Source organism: Astatotilapia calliptera, chromosome 16 (genome assembly GCF_900246225.1).
Source record: "Astatotilapia calliptera chromosome 16, fAstCal1.2, whole genome shotgun sequence".
NCBI lineage: Eukaryota > Metazoa > Chordata > Actinopteri > Cichliformes > Cichlidae > Astatotilapia > Astatotilapia calliptera.
The window spans coordinates 32,967,231-32,988,747 of record NC_039317.1 but is presented as its reverse complement, the minus strand read 5'-3'; the positions used below and the strand labels follow the sequence as shown (position 1 = coordinate 32,988,747).

The 21,517-nt window shown below is 43.2% G+C and overlaps 1 protein-coding gene across 1 annotated transcript in view; it reads right to left on the bottom strand.

Annotated features, from left to right (window-relative positions):
* ptpn4a (protein tyrosine phosphatase non-receptor type 4a) overlaps positions 1-14,817 on the bottom strand; it is a 67,742-nt gene extending 52,925 nt beyond the window's left edge. Inside the window, exon 1 of the mRNA XM_026145418.1 lies at positions 14,255-14,817. The gene's annotated coding sequence lies outside the window, so the exon portion shown is untranslated. The remainder of the gene's footprint in view (positions 1-14,254) is intronic.
* Positions 14,818-21,517: the final 6,700 nt, after the last annotated feature.

Here is a 21,517-nt window from a genome sequence, read left to right as displayed (position 1 = left end):
CTTATTCCCAAGCACACCGCATTAAAAACAAAACACCTGCTGCTTTAATGCAAAACCTTCAGAACGGCTGACTCTTGCACTAACATGCACTAGCATTTCAAACCCAAACATACAGGCCTAACCCCCCGCAGCATGCATTTCATTTACAAACACAAAGGTGAGAAGCACAAAATCCAGCCACACCATTAGGTCATGCTGTAAAAACAAGCGCTACGATGGGGGCTCTGCTGATACTGAGCCCACCCTGATGATGTGCATGCAAATTAAACATCTGCATATAAATAATGTAAATAACATGAATAATACTCTTTATTTCTTGAGGACACCAGTCGAATGCTCCAAACTACACTCTGCCATCTCGCCTGTCACCCTGTCGCGACGCAGCGATGGCACCAAAGGAAAAAGCTTGAAATTGGGATGTGAGTGCAGATGTGCATGCCTTGTGTCACTCAGCTGTGGCCTGGCCTAATGCACAACAACCTCAAACCGGGTTTCACAAACTCGGGTTAAACGGTGCTTCATTTAGCCTGTTCTGCATTCGCTAGAATTTACAAAGAAAGATGAGTGCAGCCGCAGTCCTCAGCACCAACTACTGCTGTGCATCTACTGTCTATGCTTCTCTGCAGACACAGGCTTAAATCAAACAAGGGCACAAAAATTAGGTAAAGTGAAACACTTCCACTCGCCTCTTTGTTGCAGTGATGGCCAACAGTGTGAAACAGAGGCACATGCAAGCAAGATCTTCCATGCAGTCTTTAAAACATCTCAGAGGTTTTTTTTTATCACATACGTGCACTTCTGAGCTAAACACCTTTAGCTTGAGCTTCTGTTCGTGGTTTCTGGTGTGTGTGTATACATCCACGTGCACAAATTCAGGATGTCCTCTGCATGCTACGTTACATTTACATGAGAATGGTTTTGTCCTTCGAGTGCTGTGGTTTAGGCTTTCGAACTCAATGTGAAGACAGGTGACAACAGGCCGGGCTGTGGCTAGTCGTACGGTAAGCGCTGAAGACACAAAACCTTAAAGGTAATTTAAATATATGTGGGCTTGGGGGAGATCATAAAGAACTTCAAACTATTTCGATCCGCCGAAAAACAGCCAAAGGCTCTGCTACGATACGGCCAATTCGAGCGGAAGATGTGATTCAAAAGCAGTGTTGATGATTAAACAGCTTGTTTGAATGTATTATATAGCTTAAATAACACGAAGCATGTGTGTGGGAGAGGTGTTAGGGGATGTCTCTCCACCACGGCTTGTATGAAGAGGTGAAGATGAAGAGATGGAGGTGGGTGGAACACATTGCGGTTGGTAAACAGGGCCAAAACAGGAAAGCGTGGGCCTACCTGACAGTCACCTCAGAGCCTGTAAAATGTTGCCACGCTTTAAAAAATAAGGTTAGCTGCTGGTGAAAAAATACTGAGACAGCAATTTGTTGCCTTTTTTTGCATCTCCTGAGGTGCTTTAGTTTGAATTTTTGTGTGGATGAGCCGCCTTTCAGGCCACAATCTGCTTTGCAGAAAAAAATGTGACGCATGCTTATGTGCTAAACAAACAGCTGATCCAAATCTGCAAGCAGCGAGTTTTTTCCCCTGAATTTTTATTTCTGCTAGCATCGCTCAAACCAGTGAACTGTAAATGTCCTGACGCAGTAGGGACAGCCTTCAGACGGCACTCGCTCGGGTTTGATGTGGAATACTGTGCGACAATAAAGCTGCAGCCGTGTCACTGATCCGAGTATTGCGATGCACGCCTGACGTACGAAAAAGAGTAAAAGAGCACTCGATTTAACCTGCCCCGCATTTATTTGATTTCACAAAAAGAGTGCAACCTGATACTTAGATGTCGGATCCTAAAAATGAGCTTCAACTTCAGAGCGAAGCTGTTGCACAAGAGAAATGACAAAAAACGGTTCTGACAGCAACCAAGCATCTAAAAACACATGACTTCAAAGAGGCATCATATCATTTCCGATGGGTTTTTAAAGGCCGCTAATGATTTAAGGTCTTAGCGTCTGAAATGTAATGTCCCAAAAAGGATGCACATCTGTTTTTTTAATATGTAGAAGGACTGGCTTTAATCCATACGAACACATGACTGTGGTTTTGTTTTTCTAGCTTGTTCAGTAAAGCCTCAGCTCTACGATTCTGACTCACATCCAACAACCACACACAGCTCAGTGTCAATCTAGTGCTGTTGATCAATAAAGGGTACATAAAACAATTTACCAGCTCCTCTAAAGATCAATACAAACGAAACACGAACAGTCATATCCTAGGATACCTAATATCTAAATAAGGGGCCTGTCCTCAGCTGCAGCCACTAAAAATCAGCCTTTAATCAGCCCGAGCAACAAGCCTGAACAACCAAACCATAAAGAGAAATTACTGCCACCGCTCACCGTGGAAGTGAAAGCTTAGCCAGTTTTAATCAGTCGGTAGGTTTCTGCTCAGGGGAGTTGCAAAAAAAGCTCAGATTTATGGTCCTGTAATTAACATGTCTGAGATTAAAGTGACGAAATGTCATGTATTGTCCTCTGGCTAGAGGCTCCAGTGCTGGCAGAGAGGCCGAAAGAGAAAGAGCGGGCAGAGCGGCCATGAGTCAGCCGGAGCCAGCCCCCTGCCTCATGCTGAAATCAGAGAAACCACAAGAATGTAACAGCTTCTGTTATTATCCCTCCCTGCTGCCTCGCAGCCTGATGGCCTGCCCCAGAAAATAGCAGCGAGGCTGGCTTCTCTCTCACTCACACACTCTTGTTCTCTCGATCCTCTCATTCTCAAATCTGACACACACATTTTTCTCTCAGGCTATGGCTGTCCATTTTGTTTAGCTTTCTCTCCACACACACACACACACTTAAAATTTAACCAATATACGTCCAAATTTAAACACCATCTGGGTTTAATGGTATTCTGAGGAGGGTTTAAACAGCAGCAAAGTGTTTGACCACAGTTACATTGGTCTCTTTTAGCAGGATGAGTCGCAACACTGCTAACAAATGACGAGCGCAGTCGATAAATTGCATACATGCGGCACACGTGCTTTTGTCTAAAGCGGCTCACAGTAACATCATTCGACCGTCGCAGACACGAGACTTCCTTTTGTTGAAATGAAGCCGCACAGAGCCGCGTACACTCAGCAGCCTTTATGTAAAGCGTGAGGCTGACTCAGCAGCCCTTCAAACTCTCCGGTGACGAGTGTTGACCTGTTGCCTTGTTTGGCAGTTGCACAGAATTGCACCAATGCAAACAATTAGGATTAAATGGAAATCGCTCACTATAGCCTCAATCTGTTTTCATAGATTTACTACCAAGCTTAATTTGCAGAAACAGATCTCTGCATATGAATGTGCAGAATCGGGAGACAAGGGATTTTTCCTCAAGAGTCCATGTAAATAACTAAATAGATAAAATAAAATATGGGAAGCTGTACTTTCCAAACTGGTTATAATCTGACAACTTTAGCTTTTTATTAGCTCTTTGCAAAGTATCTATACGGAGGCGTTTCATCAAATTTAAATTATGATCCTGAAAACAAGAAAACTGGGATAAAACCTTTACTTTTAAAAAGCTCTCGTGCCTCATTTTTCTAACCAATAACATCCCTTTACTTTACTGCGGTGTGCTTTCAGCCCTCCCTAAAAGTCCCAGCTCACTAACAGTTTAGCTCTGCTCAAGCCAAAATGACAGAAACACAGCATTAGGTCAATGAAACTGGACTGTGGATGGCCAGAGGCTGCCTCGTAGGCTTAAATTGCTGAAATTATATATAAATTATTCCTCAATCAGGTGTTAGCGGTACAATAACAATGTGAAAGTGAGTGGGAACAGCAGCAACTGAGCCGTGAAGTGGTAGGCCACATAAAATCTCAGACCGGGGTCAGCGGATGCTGAGCCGCACAAAGGTTACCGGCTTTCTGCAGAGTCAGGAACAGCGCATGCATAGATGTGTTGGTGGAATGGGTTTCCATGGCGACCAGCTGCACACAAGCCTTACATCACCGAGCGCAATGCAAGGTGTCATATACAGCGGTGTAAAGACGCAGCCACTGGATTCTAGAGCAGTAAAGACGTGTTCTCTGGAGCGACCAATCACGCTTCTCCCTCTGGCAATCTGATGGACGAGTCTGGGATTGGTGGATGCCAGGACAACGGTACTTGCCTGGCTGCGCTGCTAAGTGTAAAGTCTGGTGGAGGAGGGATTTATGGTGTTTTTCAGGAGTGGGGCTCGGCCCATTAGGTGCAGTGAAAGGAACAAAGTGCACAAAGCATGATCCTGAAAGACAAGGATGAGCGAGTCTGGTGAGGAAGAACTTGACTGGCCTGCACAAAGTCCTGACCTCAACCTGACAGAAGACCTTTGGGATGAACTGAAACGCCGATCCAGGCTGTCCAACATCAAGGTGTGACCTCACAAATGCTCTTCTGGGAGAAAGTCCTGTAAACACTCCTAAACCTTGTGGCAAACCTTCCTAGAAGAGTTGAAGCTGTTACAGCCAATCATATTAAACCCTGTGGATTAAGAATGAGATGACACTCGAGTTCATGTGTGTGTGAAGGCATACGAGTAAATAGTTTTGATGTGTGTACTTAGTGTATGCCAGCTATAATCGGGGTTTATTGTTTTTTGTTTGTTTGTGACAAAGTCGGCTCTTTGACGGGACCGTTTCTATCCTCGGGCTTTGAGTCCAGCTGAGAAAGGCTGCGGAGGCCCGGGAATAAACAAAGGAGCGCAGCAACTTAAGCATGTTGACATCCCCATCGCTGTCGTCCCTGCATCGACTCATATACACAGTGAAAACATTTTCACAGCACAAATTTATAAATTTACATTTGGCACAAGCCATCTGCTGGCTAAAACTGACCAAATTACAGAGAGAGAATTTACAAACAGCTTTGTCTTGGACAAGCTGGTCCTGTGGAATATGATTCAAGACCAACGAGGATTTTTTTGGACAGAAAACAGGCCTGACGGTGAGGAAATAAGTAGCACGAAGTAAAAATAGTAATGTCCCAGGTTTTCAAACTCCTCTTTTAGTGAGTGTTTAGGTTGGATACGGAATCACTCCGGGCTTCCTCGACAGACCTCCAACAACAACAAGCAGCGGATAAAACCAGGTTTTACCATGTAAACCGTTGACGTTCCAGTAATAAGCCCGTCAAGTGCAGCACAAAAATAACGCTGCATGTCTGAAAAAAGATGGCATAAGACTGAAAAGTTGGAGATGTTAACTATGTCACCAAAATAACAGCACTCTTACTGTCACTAAGGTAGGCTAAATATCTCCTATGACCCGTTCTCATTACTTTTAAAATAGCTCAAAACATTATATTCAGGATAAACATTACAACGGGCTAAATTTGGGATTTTGCAACTCAGTCACGTCAAAATTCCCTTTGTCTACAGAGGAAGTACAAAAGCCCAGAAGCCCTTCAATGCAGTTTTTACATCGAGGGCACAGCAGAAAAAGAGCAATCCATTTTTGGCTCTGACCCACTGTTCTTAAGCAACTGTGTCCTCTGACCCCCCGAGGTATTCAAGGCTCTTTAAGCAGCTGTTTCAAAGGCAGACCTGAGGATCTGAAGGTGACACGCACACACCGAGCTCAGGTTGCACAGGTGGCAGGTTAAAATGGGCACGTGGCAATTGATCTACAACTCAAATGTTCATTGGCTTGTATGTGTAAGCGCACACGTGTCTACCTGCTGCTGGGTTAAATGGATGTGGGATGGAGGAGAGTGAAGGAAAACACAAGTCTGAACAAGCACTGGAACATAACCAGGGAGTCAGCTGTGCTCACATACCTGAGGATAGTAAACACGGGGGTGGGGCAGCACTGAAGAGGAATCCTGATAATAATGTTAGGATGTAGCAGTTTTACTCATAAACTGGTATAAAACTTCATTTTGCCAGGGCAAACTTGAATTACATTTCTTCTGCTCGCTCCAGAGCGCTCTCCAAATTTAACAGACAACTTCCCCAAAACGTCAGATATGATTATCTCACCGGTGCAGCAGTTTTACAAAGACGTTCCCAAAACGCAGCATATTGAGGGCATCGCGGCGTTATTACCCACAAGTACGATTAACATCGCATTTTCTAACTGGTTTGACAAAGTTTGCCAACACTCCCGATAATTTGAACGACAGCAGTCTGAACAAGAAGACTGCAGAGAGGTAGACAGATAAATAAATAACGAGCACAATCATCTACAACTGGTTCTAGACACCCAATAGCTGCATTAGATGAGTACCTCCCCGGTAATACTTGGACTGTTCTAGAAGGAGTTCAGTTCATTTTTTGAGTTTATTTATGGAAAGGATCACAGGAAGTTCCTGGTATTTCAGAGCTATAAGGTTACCGGTATTGGTAAACTCATGAATGTAACCAATAAGAACAAACATCAATTCACACATTAGACACGCCCACTCATGCCAGGAAGTCACCCTCTTTCCTTTCTGTCTCCACACCTATCAAACGGTCATTTCTCTGTTTATGCCTGTTTATCCATCTCAAGTGATCAGTGGCTGTACGAAGATTTACATGTATCCAAGTAATTCTGTCTCACAGCTATAATCTCACCCTCTAATTGGGCTCCCTGTGAAACAGTTTCCAGGCCGTTCGATTGGTTTATCTGTCTTGTTGCCCAAAGTCGTCGTGTCTCAGGCTGGTTTAAATTGGCCTCAGCCTTTCAGGGAGTCAGTCTGGCCTTTCGGAGAGGTTCAAACGTTGCGAAGGAAAGAGGTGAGCTGGGTTTCTAACACAAGACTAAATGAGAGCAGCTGTACTGTCAAAGCAAGACAGCCCCATCATTGCTTTATTTCCATCATCTTTGTTTTCATAATTGTTAGAAATCATAATTTTAATTGAATAGGATTTTTGATAAATTGTACAGCCCTATTAGAACACACAGATGACTCATAATAGGGCCAATAAAGGATGCTGAATTACAATAGACGCCTCGAGTCACAATGTTTCCAAAGTCTACAGCAGTGTGGGTGTCAGAACACAGTGAATCACGTTGAAGACGGTAAGAAGACAGAAAAGTTTGTGTTTCCAGCGCATTATTTTTTTTCCATATTTTCATTCTGTGGTCCTCCATAACAACGGGTATGATTCCAAAACTCAGTCCTACCTGTACGCAAACACATTACTGTCCAAAATCCTCAAGTACCTTTTTCTTTTTTTAAAACAGGATCCTCTCCTAAAGCCATTAAAACACACAAAATTTGGAACAAGTCTGAAGAACCGTTACAAATCATCCTCATACGTTTGGTTTAGATGCGTTTTCACTTCTGGGAAAAGCTCAGTTTGGTATAAGTGAACATGCTGCCTGGGTAGAGCACGCAGGATGCAGCGAGAAGACCACATACTTGCAGAGTATTACCTGCACTATTCTTATATTAGACAAGACCAGTCATCACACAGACTTTTAATTAGGGCGCTGGCAGATTAAAGGCTGTATCGGGCATTTGCGTTCTCCTCCGTCAACTAATGCCAAGAACAGTTTAGGGATGCAGTGAAGGGAGGCTTTTCATGAGATCTTTATCCCTTGAAGTCTCATCCTAGGGCCTCCGCTGGGGAAAAAAGGACTGTGGATGATCCAGGCCGGCTTGATGTGATGATACAGCACGACAGCCACTTAAAGCTTCCAGATCATCCAACAAAGACAAAGCTTAGACTTTGCTTCAACTTACATGCTGTGAATAACGGAACATTTTGACCACCTTTGTAAAAGTAAACGTTTGATTTGTGATGGTTATTTTTTGCATGCCAACCTCAGTTCAAAGACAGTTACTACTTACTCAAATATCAGCGATTGCTCTGATTGAACCCTAAAAATGAACCTGTCTGCATTTCTGCAAACAATAATTTTATCACCTAATAGATACTTTCGAAATGTGTCCATCGGTGATGTCCTGTTTTATTTGTCCATTAGCCTGCAGGATAAGTAAGTGTTACATTTAGAATATATCTGGATGTCTTTTAAATAACTCAAATGGATTAATTAAAGATTAAAATCATCATAATTTTCAATTCATTCTCCTCAACTAAGCAATGGAGTAATCGATGCAGCTCTATGAGGCATTAATTGCGTTTGCCTAAGCAGTAGGGAGTCTGCATCCACCTCCCCTTCGCCTGGACAGCATGCTGCTCCAGCTAATCAAACCATTATGACCCCCCCGCTAAGTGAGAGCACCATTATCATAATATGCAGTTTCACCTGATTAGTTATGCGTGACTCAAGCACACTGAAGCTGGACAAAGAATAAGATTTCTCAGAAGTAAATCAAACATGGCCAACAAAATATATCATGAAGAACCGCTACAACACCTGCATCCAGTCATAACATACAGCATTCATTTGCAAATAATATTCAGTGCAAGAACAGCTACACCCAATCCACAAGGCAGCTTTTATTTTTGTCCCGCTGTTCACAAGCAGACAATTATTATTTTTAGTCTGGGATTTCGATTTTGAAAAACTCGTGCATGTCAACCTCCCGCTTTACTTTCCATTGATATTCAGACAAGATGTCTAAAAGCCTGTCACACTCATCCACCATTTGATAACTCGTTCGTCGCAGCATATCAAAAACAAAAATCTGTGTCATTGTAAATGTGCCGCTATCCGCTTTCCATTTTGGAAGTTTGGATCTGCCGAGGCACCTTCATCCTGGCGTCCTGTAGCTGTGGTATCTCGCGCCAAATAAACACAGCTGTGTTTGGAGCTCGGGAGACGGTTTTCGCTAAAAAGTCGTGCCATATCCGCCCAAGCAACAGACCACTAACTAGCTGCCTTTCTGAGAGATATCTGGCTGGATATTTGTGTGAATGAATGGCTGCTGGTTCACTTGTGCACAGCCAGTCTGACAGACTAAAGGAAGTTCAGTCCAGCGCGATAATGCTGACGGCGTACGGGTAACTGCAGAAAGCTGGCATGATACTCCAAAGTGAAACGGCCAAACTCTGTGGATCAATGGTTAAACTTCCATTTCATGTGTGCAAACAGGACTGCGAGCTGTCCAAAGGGTCATAACGAAAGGTCGCTGGTCCTCTTGGCTAAACATGAACAGGGCTGTGAGCAAAAGGTCACAGGAAGCTGGTGTCAATCAAATAAAGAAGGCAAAAATGACAATAACTACATATATGGCCTCAAAATGTTTCGAGTTTTACACAAAGTTTCTGACGGGCTTTTTCACAGCGTTTCTGGCAACATTTCCAAGCCTACTTATCTGAGGCTTGCAAATGCTAGCATCTTTAAAGCATGATAACGTATCTTGCCTGCAGCACCCAGCCAGCAATCTTCTTACCAATACTCTCAGTTAGCAGCAACACTAAGCTGTCAGCGTGGAGAAGCACCACGCTGAGAGAAAGGGTGTGCTATCCAACGTTGAGACTAACAAGAGCAGGCAGCCGGACGAGGAGAGGAGGGGGGAAGGAAGCAGAAGAAAATAAGGAAAGGACAAAAGGAGACGGCGAGGATGGAAGAAATGCTGGAAAGATAAAGTCAGACGGACGTTCCCCTGAACAGACATGACTTTATAACAGTACAGAAACTCAGCATCAAGTCCTCAAGAATTGTTCAGTTTTCTAGGCTCTTTAAAATCACATTTCCCCAACACTCTGCTGCTCCCAGCCCAACCCTGACTGTACACATAACAAGAACAGCTGACCTTTGGCCAAACTGCTAGGTGGGCTGGTTTATAACCTATGTTTAACCGAGGGGCTGACATCTTTATGCACCTTCCCTGTAGTTACAGAAATGGTGTGATGATAAATTGACAATGAGAGGACTAATCAAGCTGAAATAGATGCAAATCTGCTGCACTTTCGACCTCCGCGCGTCACTTTTTTCTGACTTATGTGCAACACTTGTGCTGGTGGTTACTCTGGCAATCACCAGCACAAGCATTTTGTGATCCTCATCCATATCACTGGCTTGTTTTGATTGTCACACAGCATGAGAGGTTGACGTAGTTGTCATTTTGTTGACAATAAAGCTCCCGAGTGAAATTAAACAGCCTTATGCTCACATGGATACGCTTATGCACTCACTGCAGTAAAAAGCCCATCAGATATTTAAAGTCTTATTGAACAATAGAAAATTATGAGCAAACTAAATGCGTTGCAAACTCTAATGATAATCATAACATATGTTTAATATCTGTTTTTTTCATCTTGGCTCATGTAAATCATGAAGTTTAGCCATGTAAATATTGTCATCGGCCAGAAGGGTGGCACGCTCTCTGTTCGCTCAGCCAGAGTCGTGCACGCATTCTGCTGCGTCTTCTCTTTTTCTTTCTTTTTTTGCAGAACAAACCATAGAGCGTGCACACACATGCATGCACGCACACACACACACACACACACACACGCACAGCTGTGGCCAAGCGCTTGTTCTGTTTCTGCTCTATTGTTCGACATCTTGTAAATTTCCACCAGGAGGATGATGGGAAATAATCCGAGAGGAATTTTTGTTGTACTCTTGCAAATATTGACCCTGCAGCATCTCCAGTCTTACAATCTATGATTAAACCTCTGAGTTTTGACACACCGTCTTCAGGCTTAAGTTTTCTCCAAGTCTTTTCAAAGCCTTCCAGTCTGTGGCGCCCATAAATGCATAAATTATAGTTTGCCTCCTCATCACATTCACTGAATCATTCACAAATCTGAGCAGGTTACCTGGGGATCTGATCATTCCTGACACCAAAGGTGCTCCCGCGGGAGCCCCCTGCCCTCTGCTAGCAGGTGCAGTTTATCCCAATTACCCTTGCCACACCTGTACCCCTTATGTCTTTCTCCTCCTGGCACACACACACACCCTCCTAATGTACACCGCAGGGATGGCAGGTTCAGGTGTGGCGCTCAAGTAAAGCAGGGCTGTTGCCGCAGGCGATCTAAGCTCCACCAACTGTGTCTATCCGCTGCTTAAACCTCTTCAGATTCGGGCAGAGCAGACGGGGTCAAAGCAGGATTCTCCTCAGAACACCGCTGATGAATTTATAATGTGTATAAAAATAAAAATGATGAGTGCATTTTTATTTTATGGAAGCAAACTTTGCTCTGCTGTACTTAGTCGTATTTAGATGCTAACACAGCCACGGCACAGCACCCACTCCCACTGTGTGCACCAGCGTTCGGGGTGGGATTCTGCTTCGTGATTATGGATTGTCCGGTAAACGGATGGACACTCGCATCTTCAGCTCAAACCCCATCGTGGTTTGGCTTGTTTTCAAAGCAGTATCACATATTTACGTTTCATATTTAAAACTAAATCTTGCTACCTGCAATTCATAACAAAACCAGCATCAGTTGCAGTACTAATGACTGCACAAGCCAGCAAGTCTCTAATGCCAAATAATCCTTGCTTCCACGGCTTAACACGATATGGTCGCAATCAACAGCCTGGAATACTGTCCCAAATAAAAATGTGATGCATGACAGGCCTAATTCCCAGGATAAGTAGTTCAGCTCCAGAAACTAGCAGCCTGAGCAGGGATTCCCACATGGATTCAGGTCAAGACCAACACCAAACAGCAGCTCGCATACATTTCTGGACAGCAATCTGTTACCTTTTTTTGGAGGGGACAAAAACACACAGAAACGCTCCTGTCGAAACAGCTCTGTGTCTAATACATGTAAGTCATGTGTTGTATGCCAGCCTGCCCTTAAATCTAAACATGAAATAGTCCCAAAAAATAAATATATAAAAAAGAGCTCATGGACATGACTTCTCCTTTTTTCCCCCCAAAGCCAGTCAGCATGACTTTGACATGTATTTCAATAGGAAGCATGTTTTGTAACTACAGCTGTTGTCTAGTATCAGCCGGCTTATTTAGAGGGTCCTGTTTCCCTGGCAACTAAGAAAGAAACCTAAAACCTAACCCATTAGCTAATCCTAATCCAGTAATTTTAGTACTTCTAAAGCCTAAACCTCAGGAGTAGTTTTTCTTGTCTAAGTATAACTCCGTTCCTTTAATTCCAAAACCCAACAATGGACTTCCTAAAGATGATTAATAAAGTACTTCAAATAACAATTGAAAATCTGTCCATATTTGTGCAGATTAAACAAATATGTAAGACTGCGTTCTTCCATTTGTGCAATATCGCTAAAATTAGAAATATCCTGTCTCAGAGTGATGCTGAAAAACTAGTTCATGCATTTATTACTTCCAGGCTGGACGACTGTAATTCATTATTATCAGGATGTCCTAAAAACTCCCTGAAAAGCCTTCAGCTAATCCAAAAATGCTGCAGCAAGAGTCCTGACAGGGACTAGAAAGAGAGAGCATATTTCTCCTGTTTTGGCTTCCTGTTAAATCCAGAATTCAAAATCCTGCTCCTCACATACAAGGTCTTAAATAATCAGGCCCCATCTGATCTTAATGACCTTGTAGCACCATATCACCCTATTAGAGCACTTCGCTCTCGCTCTGCAGGCCTACTTGTTGTTCCTAGAGTATTTAAAGTAGAATGGGAGGCAGAGCCTTCAGTTTTCAGGCCCCTCTTCTGTGGAACCAGCTTCCAGTTTGGATTCAGGAGACAGACACTATCTCTACTTTCAAGATTAGGCTTCAAACTTTCCTTTTTGCTAAAGCATATAGTTAGGGCTGGACCAGGTGAGTCGTGGCAGATGGCCGCCCGTCCCTGAGCCTGGCTCTGCTGGAGGTTTCTTCTTGTTAAAAGGGATTTTTTCCTTCCCACAGTCACCAAGTGTTAACTCATAGGGAGTTGTCTGGTTGTGGGGTTTTTCTCTGTATGTATTATTGTAGGGTCTTTAACTTACAATATAAAGCACCTTGAGGTGACTGTTGTTGTGATTTGGCGCTGTGCAAATATAACTTAATTGAATTATGGGATTGTAGTTGTGCTGTCTGGTGTGAACAGAGGAGGCTCTCTCACCAAACCCCCCAAATATGCACTTTGTTACTCTTTAAAAGAGTGAAAACATTCACATTGCGTACATGGACACAAATCAGTACATATACGACCATCATACAAAATTTCATGTGCAGGAACACAAAACAGACTGAATGCAATGACAGTTTCACGAACTGCTATATGACTCTGCTGTTTATGCACAGTATGCCGTGCAGGTTGGATGCCTGGGTTTGTTTTGGAGAACACTGAGCCCAGCTCCTGGTTCCCATTCAGAGGACATCACTCTAAAGTCATGTCACAGTTTAGTCAGGGAGCGAAGGGAGACGGAGACACGGTCAGATAAACAGCACAGAGCAGGGTACATATGATCTCAGCAGCGGCAGCAGACTGGGGAGCAGCAGGCAGCAGAGGAACCGACTGCGACCCAAAGATGTGGCACGGATGGTGGGGGATTACGTCATCGAAAAAATGAGGACGCCTCATCCCAGCGAACCCCCTTACATCCATTACATTAAAACCTTACCGATCAGCACATCATCTCCATCATTTTATTCACATTAAAAAATAAAAAAAAAGAATAAATACGAATGCACGGGCTGCGTCTCAGCAGCTCGTCCACGCAGGCCCCCCTCCCGTGACATTTCAGGAATGTGACATGTACACAAACGCTGCTTCACCAACAATTATTTAGCAACGATTGACCAAAAACACACAACCAGCTCTGTGGTCGCTGAATGCACCAAGCTACACGTTAAAATAAATCCACGGAGCCCGTCAAACAACACACGGGACGCAGGAACCGTGTAATAAGCGCTCACTGGTGCCTATCGCTCGATAAGAGGTGTGTGCCATATTTAAAGCCACAACATTAAATGACGCCGCGCTGGTTCCAGAGAGCTCTAACTGCTCATTAAAGGGCTTATTGTGCGCTGTCCGGTGACTGGCAGATAAACGAGCCGTTTATCTTAACACATGAAACGGATCCGGGGAGGCTGCTAACAAAGTTTCATTGATTAAATAAGCCTTTAAATGCGCACTAATGTTGCGCACATTGGATCAGCTTGTAAGCTGCGAGATATCGAATGAGCTAAGAAACAGCTAGCAAGCTACACAACCGCTGGCTATTAAGGCTGTGGGAGAAAATGTGTATGTGCTGGGGCTTTTTATGAGATTCCACTGAACAAACACAAGCGCAGTTGCAAAACGTGCCTTTTGAAACAGCGCTCTCCCGCTGTTATTTCGCAATTCTGGCTATTTAGTGTGTGCGGGAACAACTTGGATAAAAGTGACAGCGCTAAGCTAGCTAGCTAACCCGCGTCAGCTGGCTCCAAGAGGGGGGGAAAAGCTGTGACTGAGCGTCTTTCTTACCGTCATAAACTGCTCCAGGGGCGTCCAGTTTTTAAGGAATACAATTTTTGTTATGTGAGGAAATGGTCTGTGTATACAGGGGGGGTGGGGGGGCAACAGAGCCCGAACATCCAAGATCAGTCCAGCCGCTGCCGATAAAATCCAGGCGACATCTTTATCACAGCGCTCATCAGTGGCTCAGAGTTCCGCGCTGATTCACGCACATCCATCCAGCAGAGAGGGGCCTCCTCCGGGCTCGACCATGCGACTGGCTCGGCGACGACGGATAATCCACAGGACAGGACCCCCAGCGGTAACCATTGGCTAGACGCGGGGACCAGCAGTCATTTCAGGCCGACGGAATGAGAAAATAATCCCACGCATGCACCGAAACAAAGAGTGAACGTTTCAGGCGCGAAGAAAGCCGCACATTAAAGCCGCAAATTAGGAAAATGTTGCGTTTCTGAGTTTCCCAGCACGAGCCTGTGCGCTGTTGTCAGCACTCCCCGCTGTCTCCGCAGCTGCTTTGCCTGTCTGCCCTGCAGCACAGCAGCGGCAGCGCGGCGACGTAATTGCGCAAAGCGAACGCACAGGGGCGGGGCCACGCGTCGCACACAGGTAGCAGTGCCGCAAAATCTGACGCTTTTCACCCCGTTAAAGTCTGAACCGTGACAAAGTTACCAGAAAATTCAGTGTTCTTCGAACCCTCCGACTTTTTTTTGATGAATGAAATATAAATTTGCGTAAACAACTTTTAATTTGAATCGCATTTTCTACATCCGGCATTTTTTTAAACGTGTTGCTTAAAACGTGCTGGTGATCAAAGAGTCTCAAAAACTGACTTATCAGATATGATACACTAAGGGGTTAAGGGAGGGCGTAATAACCAAAACGTTTGTTGAAGGCAATACCATGCCATAGAGCGGGGGTGTCAAACATAAGGCCCGGGGCCAGTATCGGACTCCAGCCCGTTGGACTGCTTTGGAAAACGTGAAGGAGATACATTTTGAACTTCTAACTGTATTTTGAAAGGTTTTGCAGCTTTTCCTAATGATAAAGATCTCCCCCATTCCTATTCACACTAACCCAGTGTAAATAAAGTGATAGTTAAATTACAGAAAAGGTCTTGTTTTTCGCAAACTAATAAAGATTTGTTGTTTATTTTTTATTTTGGTGATTTCAGATTTTTTTTAAAAAAAAAAAAGTTTTCTGTCATTTAAGAAAAACTTTCTATATTATGATGACAGGACAGTCTGGACAATGAAATACCAGAGCTTTTTCTGCAATTTTGCACATTTATTTCTTACAAGTTAAGCCCAAAGAGCCATGCTGACAGATTTCTTTCATTTACTACAGCATCATTTCTTTATCATGAACAAAAACTCAGACATACTGCTGAAATTACAATTCTTTTTCCTATATTAAAATAGCTACAGAAAGGGGAGTTCCACTGTTCCAGCCCATTTAGATCAAAGTAGGCTTTATGTGGCTCACAGAGTAAAATGACTTTGAATGGTCCTCAGTTTCTTTTCAGCTAGTGTAACATTAAAGGGTCAGCTTGTTTGCCAGTTAACCAGAAGTTGGCCTCATGGTTAACAGCTTCAGCGAAGAACTGAAGCTGTCTACCATGTCTGTTAATAGATTGATGGAAATTGGTGTGAGACACGTCAACTTTTATGCATCTCAAACATGTTTCCTGTATATTATCTTTAACCATTTTTCTTTCATCTACTTCATATTAATGTGTTTCAAAGTACAATAAGTTTGACCGCGTTTTACCAAACACAATACTGACAGAAGTGTACTCTCTACAATTAGTTTCAGCTGTGAGGTTTCCATGGACACAGTAAAAATGGACAAAGCTCTGGTTTTTTTAGTGTTTATTGAACCTTCTGACAAATAAAAAAAAAATCAATATTAATTTCCATAAATGAGTTTTATTATGTATCATATCTGCTACCAGCTTTTATTTTCCAGTTTATTACTTGAAACCATAAAGTGCAATTAATTTATGTTTATCCGAGGGGAAAAATCACACAGATGATGTAGAAATCTTAAAACATACAAAAACTCACATATCAAATGTGATACAGTGGTAATGTCGGGCAAAAACCTCCACTGTCATTGACATAAGGAGATGACACGTAATAATGTTTATCATAGAATGTTGGGAATAAAGTAACATGTGTCAAATATGTTTCTGAAGTTTAAGTTTTTCTTAATTGTAACTGCAGCATAAGTTGTTATAATGACGACTCCTGAACGCTTGGCCCTATAACAGAACAATCAGCATTTTACGTAGCGGCAAATCACACTAAAAGTCACCTCAAGGCCCTTTACATTGTAAGGTAAAGACCCTACAATAATACAAAGAAAAGCCCAACAGTCAGATGACTGGGCAGCTGGCGACAGTGGGAAGGAAAAGCTCACCTTTATCAGGAAGAAACGTCTGGCAGAACCAGGCTCAGAGAGGGGGACAGGACAAAAGACACATCGTGGAAGAGAGCCAGAAATTAATAATAACCAATGTTTAAATGCAGAGTTTTATATTGCATTAAAATAAATAAATAAATAAAAAAAATTATATATATCTAAGGGAGAGAGATAGGGTGATATATATATATATATATATATATATATATATATATATATATATATATATATATATAGGAGCCAGCTGAGGTGGTTCGGGCATCTGACAAGGATGCCCCCTGGGCGCCTCCTGGGTGAGGTGTTCCAGGCATGTCCCACCGGGAGGAGGCCCCGGGGCAGACCCAGGACACGCTGGAGAGATTATATCTCTCGGCTAGCCTGGGAACGCCTTGGTATTCCCCCGGATAAGCTGGAGGAGGTGGCTGGGGAGAGGGAGGTCTGGGCCTCTTTGCTTAGGCTGCTGCCCCCGCGACCCGGCCTCGGATAAAGCGGATGAAGATGGATGGATGGATATATAGGTGGTTCTGCATACCTGAAATGCATTTGATGTCTCTATTTTTCTGTATACATACTGATAAATTGCACCAGGAGTAAGTGCCCGACCCCTTAACTTGCACACAAACAAACACAAACAAAGCTTTTCCACCTTCCATGTTTGCTCTGCAGGGAGCTCTGTATCTCTCTGCTGGAGACAAAAAGCTGTGCTTTTCAGAATAAAAGTAAATGTTCTCTTTCATTTCAAATCCAAGGCTGCCCATTCATCAATTCATCAATCTGTTTCCCATCCTTTGTTTCTAAAAGACAGTAGGTTGGTAATCTGGGTTATACCGCCCTCAAGTGGTTAGCAAAAGAAACAAGCCACGCTGTGGCAAACAATGGACCATTGTTGGGATAATTCTGTGGGGAACACAATGAGGTAAGCTGATGAAGCGCAGTAGTAAGAAGAAGACAATGACCCCAGTGTTGTTGATCTGCATAATTCAAAAGCTGCTTTGTCGTTGATGGAGTGGAGCAGAATTGTCAAAGCTTCTTGTCTCGTTTTCAGTACTCTCCTGCCTTCTTTTGAACTTCATCATTTTTCCAGCATCGTATGAACTGATGGAGAACAAACAAAAACACATTTATATCATGTGTATTTGCTAGAACATTTCCCAATAAATACTGCGGCATGTCAACGCCCACAATGTGCTGCATAACCACAGAGCTGGAGCAAATTCAGCATGTTGCTCAAGGGCACTAATGCACCGAGGATGGTGGATGTTTTTGAGAAGAATGCAGCCACGCTTTCGTTCTGCCTCACCACTTCTCCCATCTTCACGCATCTTATGTCTGGATTTTATCAGAGCATGCACCTGCTCACGATCCCATTCACTCAACGGTGAAACAGACTTCTGTGTCACTGAAGGACAGCGATGTTAAAAAACAACAACAAATCTGTCTGCACATCTATCTACAACACGATTAATTGCATGCTTCTATATTTAGCTCAGTCCATGGGGCATAAGATTGGAAGTGTAATTAAAACGTTATATGTGAACCTTGTTAATATGCAGACAGATGACCTGAGGGAATCTGAGTGAGCATGTGATGAGTCCTGAGTCACCGTAAGCTGTGTTAAGATTATTATCACCAAACAGTTTAGTTGCGCAAATTGTGGATCCTTACAGTAGCCCTCTCTATAAAGCCATTAGGAGTTATTTATTCTGAACTGGGAGGTGTAATTGTCCCCTTACAGGTTTAAGGATCTCTGTGTACAATCAATGCTTTTATGTGGCGGTGAAGCATTCCTGTTGATTAAGAGGTCACTGAATGGTTTGATGAGAATGACTCATGTCAGGTTTTATGCATTATGTGGCTTTTGCAGTCAGCTTTGGCAGATTTTGGACTCTCCATCTTTATCATCGTGACATTAAATCAGGTGTTTTCTTTTTGGAAGAATCCCTAAAATAGAGTTTGAGACTTTCAGATTCCATTTGAAGGCACAAAGGCAGCAGCAGATGGTGACCCTTCTTCTTCTCCTTTCAGCTGCTCCATCACCCTATCTCAGCAACCTCCTCCATCATACCTATGCATGAACCTCTGGCATCGTCTCGCTCTTTTTCTCCTGCCTCCATCTTCAGCATCCTTTGCCCGGTGTATCCACTCTCCCTCCTCTGCACCATCTCAACCTTGCATCTCTAATTGTGTCTCCAAAACACTGAACTTGATCTGATTGATGTCTTTCTAATCTTGTCCAGCATCTTCAGCTCGGCCTCCTGTCTTTTTGTCCCTGCCACACATCACAGCAGGTCTCAGTAACACCTCGTAAACCTTCCCTTTCACTACCACTGCTCTCCACCTGTCACAGTTCACCTCTGACGCTCGTCTCCACCCACTTGACATATTTTTTACTTTTAAGACATTTTCAAGAATTTCAATTTTCAACTTTTTCACATTGTTACCAGTTTTCCTCTCATTCACACTCGCATGTATTCTGTCTTCCTTCTCCTGACTCTCACTCGCCTTCTCTCCAGGGCAAACCTCCACCTCTCCAGGCTCTCTTTCACCTGCTCTGTACTCTCGCTACAGAAGCAGGTGGCGAGCCAACACTTTAATGACATCCCCTTTTCCAGTGAGATGCTGTGAGCTTCTAATCTGAAACAGACTCCATGCATTTCTAAGGAAAAAAACTGCTTTGCCTAAAATTGGAATCACTGGCCAGAGGAGAGCAGACAGCAAGAGAATCGGCAGTGATTGCTCAGAGGTTTTATCAGCCATGATGTCCTCCCATGGAAAACACCCCTAACCTCTGCTGGAAACTCCGCATAACAATCTTTCCCAAAGCTGCTGAAATGTGGACCTTGCCTTGCACATGGACTTCTTTATTGTGGGGTTGTCCTTTGTTCATATTTGGCCAACAGAGGGCACTGCTGTACCAATAATGTTTACATTGTACACGCTTCCCTTTGGTAACATTATTAGAAAACCTGCATACATTTTCACTGCTATGCAGACGATACCCATGTTGGTTTATCCATGCTGAATCGAGCGGTTAAACTGTGGGCATATCATAAAGACAAATACCTGGACGATTGAATTTTCTGCTTCTAAATTCAGATAAAACTGAGGTTATTGTACTTAGCTAAACATCTCAGAACATGGATGGCATTACCCTGGCCTCCAGTAACACTGTGAGGAATCATGGAGTCGTTCTCGACCAGGATTTGTCCTTCAATGCACACATTACACAAATGTGTAGGACTGCCTTGTTCCATTTGTGCACGCAGTGTTGGGTAAGTTACTTAGTTACATTACTAGTTACTTCTATCAAAAGTAACTCAGTTACTTCAAGTTACTCGTTACTTTCAAAGTAACTAGTTACTAGGGAAAGTAACTTTGGTTTTACTCAGACTTCTCTTGTTAATGTGTTGCTTCCATAACTTTGCCAGTCTTCTAGCTTGCTTACTTGCCACAGTGCACTGTGCCACCAACCAATAGAAAGAAAAAGATAATGTGCATATTTCCACGAGAGAAATCCCACGCCTGGACCGTCGTTGACCTCCGCCATGATTCTAGCCTACGTCACAGCGTCATGTGCGCCTTTTACATCCAACACAAAAACTGCAGTCGTGGTGCTTTTGATTGTACTCAGAAACTCGGAAATTCTGCCTTCTGAATAGGAAGATGTAGGTAACACCAGACTGCAGATGAGCTGCATACAGAGCTGGACTGGGACAGAAAATCGGCCCGGGCATTTTGACTAGAGACCGGCTGCCATTATAGGAAGAATCATAAAGCCTTTGAATGAAAACAAACGCTGTTGTGACAGTGATGTTCACTGTTCTGATGGTATATATGCATCAATCTATCAATCGTTTGTTGTAAGACTCAGATAATTATTTTTTAAAAGCTAGACATTTTAAACGAGAATAAGAAAGAAAAGTATTTCTTTGTGCCCCCCTTTCCCTGTTAATGCCCTACATGCCCCCCTGGCAACACTTTGCTAGACCCGCCCCTGCACAGTTACCAGCTGTCAGCTACTTAGAAAAGGATCCTGGTGTTATTTGTCTCTCAGAAACAGTTCATAACTTCAACTCATTCATGTCACCTAAAAGGTAAACCTGTTTCTCCATCTCAGCTCTGATGGTTCAGTAAGGACATCTCCTGGTTTCATCTTCATGTTTCCCTCTCACCACATATCCAAACCGACATCATGACCAGCAGCTTTACAGCTGCTAAACAACAGCAGCACGTTTAAGCTTGATCAGCTGTTGTTAGAATTTATTTGCTATTAATTTCTAGTATCAGCTGATGTTTGCTGGAGCCACAGCTCCAGCAAACATCAGCTATAAACTGTGCGGGTCTTGCAAAGTTTTGCCAGGGGGGCAGGTAGGGCATTAACAGGGAGAGGGGGGCACAAAGAAGCACTTTTCTTTCTTATTCTCATTTAAAATGTCTCGCTTTTAAAAAATAATTATCTGAATCTTACAACCAAAGTTTTTATCTGATGTAAAATGTATAGAACTCATACATATACCAACAAGACAGTACATCACTGTCACAGCAGCGTTTGTTTTCATTCAAAGGCTTTATGGCTTTTCCTGTAATACCTGTTGCTATGTCGAGGCATTTATTGCACATGGGAGAAACTAATCTGCACATGCACTGATTATGTGCTTAAAATGTTCTGTTTTACAGAGAGAGGCATAACCTGTCAGCAGCCCACAGTCTAAATCTATCCAGAGCATATTATAGAAACAAAAATACAAATGCATGCATGTACATTCCTGTTTCTCTCACCCGGGTGAGAGAAACAGGAATAGCACTTATCAGCATCTGACTAATACGACTGATCACACATATGACCACAAA